This window comes from Hemitrygon akajei, chromosome 31 (assembly GCF_048418815.1).
Source record: "Hemitrygon akajei chromosome 31, sHemAka1.3, whole genome shotgun sequence".
Lineage (NCBI taxonomy): Eukaryota > Metazoa > Chordata > Chondrichthyes > Myliobatiformes > Dasyatidae > Hemitrygon > Hemitrygon akajei.
Window position 1 is genome coordinate 40,265,072 of NC_133154.1, and position 7,298 is coordinate 40,272,369.

Below are 7,298 nucleotides of genomic sequence, written 5' to 3' on the forward strand. Positions count from 1 at the left end.
GTCTTTCATTGCAGGTTCAAGTTAATCTCCAACCAACTCCACTAAAGAAAGATAAAGAGATTAGCTTTATTTGTCACAATTATACTGAAACATTGAAACATACAGTGAAAAACGATGTTTGCGTAAATAACCAAAGGAGTCCAAGGATATGCTGGGGGCAGTTCGCAAGTGATGCCACCTTTCTGGCACTAATAACCCCAACCATACATCTTTGGAATGTGGGAGGAAACCGGAGAAACACAGGGAAATCACAGAAACATAGAAAACAATACAGGCCCTTCGGCCCACAATGCTGTGCTGAACATGTCCCTACCTTAGAAATTACCTAGGGTTACCCATAGCCCTCTATTTTTCTAAGCTCCATGTACCTGTCCAAGAGACTCTTGAAAGACCCTAAACACAAAGTACACTGCAGATGCTGTGGTCAATCAAGACGTACAAAAAAGCTGGATGAACTCAGCAGGTTGGGCAGCATCCGTTGAAAGAAGCAGTCAACATTTTGGGTCGAGACCCTTCGTTGGGACTGAAGAAGGAGGGGGAAGGGGCCCTATAAAGAAGGTGGGGGGAGGGTGGAAAACCAATCAGAGGAAAGATCAAGGGTGGGGAGGGGAAGCAGGCAGGAGAGGTGAAGAAGGAATCTAAGGGGAAAGCACTATGGGTAGTAGAAGAAGATAGAGTCATGAGAGGTGAGAGGCAGCTAGAAGAGGACACAGACTGAAGGTGGGATGGGGGAAGGGAGAGGAGGGAATTACCGGAAGTTGGAGAATTCGATGTTCATACCAAGGGGCTGGAGACTACCCAGACGGTATATGAGATGTTGTTCCTCCAACCGGAGTTTGGCCTCACCATGGCAGTAGAGGAGGCCATGTATGGACATATCCAAATGGGAATGTGAAGGAGAGTTGAACTGAGTGGCAACCGGGAGATCCTGTCTGTTGTGGCAGACGGAGCGTAGGTGCTCGACGAAGCGGTCCCCCAATCGGCGTCGGGTCTCGCCAATGTAGAGGAGGCTGCACCGGGAGCACCGGATGCAATAGATTACCCCAACAGACTCACAAGTGAAGTGTTGCCTCATCTGGAAGGACTGTTTGGGGCCCTGAATGGTGGTAAGAGATGAGGTGTAGGGACAGGTGTAGCACTTACACTTGCAGGGATAAGTGTCAGGTGGGAGATCTGTGGGGAGGGACGTGTGGATCAGGCAGTCACGGAGGGAATGATCCCTGTGAAAAGCAGAGAGGGGTAGAGAGGGAAAGATGTCCTTAGTGGTGGGGTACTGTTGAAGGTGGTGTAAGTTGCGGAGGATAATATGCTGGATCCGGAGGCTGGTGGGGTGATAGGTGTAGTAGAGGAAGGTGGGGCGGAACAAGTGATAAGGAGGACTTATGTACAGAGGGATGGTCTGACGGAACATGGAGTTAAATGTGTTGAAAGGATAAGTAAATTTAGGAAGGACAACAAAATTCTAGGGGCGTATAGCCCGATGGGAGTTCGGGGAGCTGGGTTAAGCACAATAGGCAGCGATTCAAACAGAGAGAGGAGAAATGGGTTAAAAATTCTATATCTGAATGCACGAAGTGTCAGGAATAAGGCGGATGAGCTTGAAGCTCAGGTGCGAATGGGTAACTATGATGTTGTTGGGATAACGGAGACATGGCTGCAGGGAGATCAGACCTGGGAAATGAATGTACAAGGGTATACGTGCTATCGTAGGGACAGAAATGTGGGCAGAGGGGGTGGGGTGGCCCTGTTGGTGAGGAATGAGATTCAGTCCTTTGCAAGGGGGGACATAGGGTCAGGAGAAGTAGAGTCTGTGTGGATAGAACTGAGGAACAGTAAGGGCAAAAGGACCCAAATGGGTGTTGTCTACAGGCCACCAAACAGTAGCATGGATATTGGGTGCAAGTTGAATAGGGAGTTAACATTGGCATGTGGCAAAGGTAATGTCGCAGTAGTTATGGGGGATTTCAACATGCAGGTGAACTGGGAGAATCAGGTTGGTGATAGGGAGTTTGTAGAGTGCCTACGGGATGCATTCTTGGAACAGCTTGTACGAGAGCCAACCAGGGACAAGACTATTCTGGATTTAGTGTTATGTAATGAACAGGATTTGATAAGCGATCTCGCAGTAAAGGAGCCATTGGGAGATAGTGATCACAATATGATAAGCTTTTATCTGCAATTTGAGAAGGATAAGGGCAGCTCGGAGGTGTCAGTGTTGCAGATGAACAGGGGAAACTATGGAGCCATGAGGGAGGAACTGGCCAAAGTTGACTGGACGGATAGCCTAGCAGAAAAGACAGTGGAACAGCAATGGCAGGTATTCTTGGGAATAATGCACAAGGTGCAAAATCAGTTCATCCCCCAGAGAAGGAAGGATTCAAAGGGGGGAAAGGGGCCACAGTGGTTGACAAAGGAAGTCAGAGATTGCATAGCATTAAAAAAAAAGGAAATATGACAGAGCTAAGGTGAGTGGGAGGACAGATGATTGGGAAGTGTTTAAGGAACAACAGAACTTAACTAAAAAGACAATACGGGGAGAAAAAAATAGGTACGAACGCAAGCTAGCCAGGAATATAAAGGAAGATAGCAAAAGCTTTTTTAGGTATGTGAAGAGAAAGAAGATAGTTAAGAACAACGTTGGGCCCTTGAAGAATGAATTGGGTGAAATTGTTATGGGAAACAGAAAAATGGCAGAAGAATTTAATGAGTATTTTAGATCTGTTTTCACTAAGGAAGACATAAGCAATCTCCCAGATGTATGGATGGGCCAAGGACATAGGATAACAGAGGAAATGAAACAGATTGACATTCGGAAGGAAACAGTGATGAGAAGACTGATGGGACTGAAGGCTGACAAATCCCCAGGTCCAGATGGTCTGCACCCTAGGGTACTAAAGGAGGTGGCCCTGGAAATTGCGGATGCATTGGTAATCATTTTCCAATGTTCCTTAGATTCAGGATCAGTCCCTGAGGATTGGAGAATGGCTAATGTTATCCCACGTTTTAAGAAAGGAGGGAGGGAGAAAACAGAGAACTATCGACCTGTCAGCCTGACATCGGTGGTGGGAAAGATGCTAGAGTCCATTATTAAGGATGAAATAGTGGCATATCTAGATAGCAGTGATAGGATTGGGCCGAGCCAGCATGGATTTACCAAGGGTAAATCATGCTTGACTAATCTGTTGGAGTTTTTCGAGGATGTAACCAGGAAGTTAGACGGGGGAGATCCAGTGGATGTAGTGTACCTCGATTTCCAGAAGGCATTTGATAAGGTCCCACATAGAAGATTGGTGGGTAAAATCAAAGCTCAGGGCATCGTGGGGGGAAGGCATTGACATGGATAGAAAACTGGTTGGCAGATAGAAAGCAAAGGGTAGCGGTGAATGGGTGTTTCTCGGAATGGCAGGTGGTGACTAGTGGGGTGCCACAGGGTTCGGTATTGGGACCACAGCTGTTTACCATTTACGTTAACGATTTGGATGAAGGCATAGAAAATAACATCAGCAAATTTGCTGATGATACTAAGCTGGGTGGCAGTGTGACATGTGATGAGGATGTTAGGAGAATTCAGGGTGACTTGGATAGGCTGGGTGAGTGGGCAGATACTTGGCAGATGGCGTTTAATGTGAATAAGTGTGAGGTTATCCACTTTGGGAGTAAGAACAGGAAGGCAGATTATTATCTGAACGGTGTAGAGTTGGGTAAGGGAGAAATACAAAGAGATCTCGGAGTCCTTGTTCATCAGTCACTGAAGGTGAATGAGCAAGTGCAGCAGGCAGTGAAGAAGGCTAATGGAATGTTGGCCTTTATTACAAAGGGAATTGAGTACAAGAGCAAGGAAATCCTCTTGCATTTGTACAGAGCCCTGGTGAGACCACACCTGGAGTATTGTGTACAGTTTTGGTCTCCAGGGTTAAGGAAGGACATCCTGGCTGTAGAGGAAGTGCAGCGTAGATTCACGAGGTTAATTCCTGGGATGTCTGGACTGTCTTATGCAGAGAGGTTAGAGAGACTGGGCTTGTACACGCTAGAATTAAGGAGATTGAGAGGGGATCTGATTGAAACATATAAGATTATTAAGGGATTGGACAAGATAGAGGCAGGAAATATGTTCCAGATGCTGGAAGAGTCCAGTACCAGAGGGCATGGTTTGAGAATAAGGGGTAGGTCATTTAGGACAGAGTTAAGGAAAAACTTCTTCTCCCAGAGAGTTGTGGGGGTCTGGAATGCACTGCCTCGGAAGGTAGTGGAGGCCAATTCTCTGGATGCTTTCAAGAAGGAGCTAGATAGGTATCTTTTGGATAGGGGAATCAAGGGATATGGGGACAAGGCAGGAACCGGGTTTTGATAGTAATTGATCAGCCATGATCTCAAAATGGCAGTGCAGGCTCGAAGGGCTGAATGGTCTACTTCTGCACCTATTGTCTATTGTCTATTGTCTACTGACAAGGGGGACACGGTCCCTGTTGTGGTGACGGGAGGATGGGGTGAGGGCTGAAGTGTGGGAAATGGAGGAGATGCGGGTGAGGGCATCCTTGATGACAGGAGAAGGGAAACCACGACTCTTAAAAAAAGAGGAGATTTTGTACATCTTGAAAGACCCTATTGCATCTGCCTCCACCACTGTCGCCGGCAGCCCATTCCACACACTCAACACTTTCTGCATAAAAAAACAACTATGGTTTCCATATTCTTCCTGCAGTGAGGCGACCAGAACTGAACACAGTACTCCAAGTGGAGTCTGACCAGGGTCCTATATATCTGCAACATTTCCCCTTGGCTCTTGAGCTCAATCCCACGACTGATGAAGGCCAATACACCGCATACCTTCTTAACCACTGAGTCAACCTGCACAGCAGCTTAGAGTGTCCTATGGACTCAGACCTCAAGATCCCTCTGATCCTCCACACTGCCAAGAGTCTTACCATTAATGCTATATTCTGCCATCATATTTGACCTAATAAAATGAACCACCTCACACTTATCTGGGTTGAACTCCATCTGCCACTTCTCAGCCCAGTTTTGCATCCTATTAATGTCCCACTGTAACCTCTGACAGCCCTCCACACTATCCACAACACCTCCAACCTGTGTGTCATCAGTAAATTTACTAACCCATCCCTCCACTTCCTCATCCAGGTCATTTATAAAAATCACGAAGAGAAGGGGTCGCAGAACAGATCCACTGGTCACCGACCTCCATGCAGAATATGACCTGTCTACAACCACTCTTTGCCTTCTGTGAGCAAGCCAGTTCTGGATCCACAAAGCAATGTCCCCTTGGATCCCATGCATCCTTACTTTCTGAATAAGCCTTGCATGGGGTACCTTATCAAATGCCTTGCTGAAATCCATATACACTACATCTACTGTTCTACCTTCATCCATGTGTTTAGTCACATCCTCAAAAAATTCACTCAGGCTCGTAAGGCTTGACCTGCCTTTGACAAAGCCATGCTGACTATTCCTAATCATATTATGCCTTTCCAAATGTTTATAAGTCCTGCTCTCAGGATCTTCTCCATCAACCTACCAACCACTGAAGTAAGACTCACTGGTCTATAATTTCCTGGGCTATCTCTACTCCCTTTCTTGAATAAGCAAATAACATCCGTAACCCTCCAATCCTCCGGAACCTCTCCTTCCCCATTGATGATGCAAAGATCATTGCCAGAGGCTCAGCAATCTTCTCCCTCACCTCCCACAGAAGCCTGGGATACATCTCGTTCAGTCCCGGTGACTTATCCAACTTGATGCTTTCCCAAAAGCTCCAGCACATCCTCTTTCTTAATATCTACATGCTCAAGCTTTTCAGTCCACTGTAAGTCATCCCTACAATCTCCAAGATCCTTTTCTGTAGTGAATATTGAAGCAAAGTATTCATTAAGTACCTCTGCTCTCTCCTTTGGTTCCATATACACTTTCCCACTGTCACACTTGATTGGTCCTATTCTCTCACATCTTATCCTCTTGCTCTTCATATACATGTAGAATGCCTTGGGGTTTTCCTTAATCCTGTCCGCCAAGGCCTTCTCATGGCCCCTTCTGGCTCTCCTAATTTCATTTTTCAGGTCCTTCCTGTTAGCCTTATAATCTTCTAGTTCTCTATCATTACCTAGTTGTTTGAACCTTTTGTAAGCTCTTCTTTTCTTCTTGATTAGATTTACAAATCCATGCAGTCGCAGAGAGAATGTACAACATCCTTAGACAGCTGTGAGAATCGGTGATCACATGCTGTAAAGCAACTGCGCTAACCGCTGTGCTACTGTGCGCCCAACTCCAAGACATTACGTCACCCATCCTTACTCTTGGCCCTGGGCGTGAGCCAAATGCATCTCCTTGTTGCATTGTCCATAGAGTACGTTGTGGACTGTGTGTCTGTCAACTTACTAAAGGTTGATGGGTTGAGTAGCCTAATTTAAGTTCAAGTTCAAATTCAAGTTTATTGCCATCTGCATATATATATCTAACCAAACAAAACAACGTTCCTCCGGAGCATAGCGCATTAACAGGTTAATAAAATATAATGACGGTAAACAGTCAACAGCCATCAGGCCGCTGTCCTAGTAATGAGACCTCGGTGGTGACAGGGTCTCCATTGGTCTCACAGCCTGAGGGAAGAACTGTTACCTAGTCTGACAGTCCTAGTCCTGATGCTCCTGTACCTCCTTCCAGACATGGTGAGTCAAAGAGATTGTGGGATGGGTGGTAGGGATCCTCAATGATGTTTTGGACTCTTCATCTGCAGTGCTTCAGATGAGTGTCACAAAGAGTGGGAAGAAGGACCCTGGTGATTCTCTTGGTGGTTTTCTCTGTTGTCTGTAGGTTCTTGTGGTCCGATGCCTTGCAGCTTCCATATCACATGAAGATACAGCCAGACAGGACACTCACAATGGTTCTCCTGTAGAAAGTTGTTAGAACGCGGTCAGGGGGCCTTGCACACCTCAGTCTCCTCAGAAAGTGTAGACACTGCTGTGCCTTCTTGACTAGTGAGGAGGTGTTGTGGTTCCAGGTTAGATTGTCCGTTATGTGCACACCAAGGAACTCTTCACTCTCTCCACAGCAGAGCCATTGATGAGCAATGGAGAGTGGTCGACCTTTGTCTTCCTGAGGTCTACAGTTGTCTCTTTTGTCTTACCACGTTGAGGCTCATGTTGCTGCTCTTACACCATTTGACACGCTTCTCTGCCTCATCATTGTGGCTGATGAGGCAACCACTGTTGTGTCATCAGTGCACTTGATGATGTGGTTTAAGCTGGATCTGGCAGTTCAGCCATGGGTCAACAGTATGACTGGGA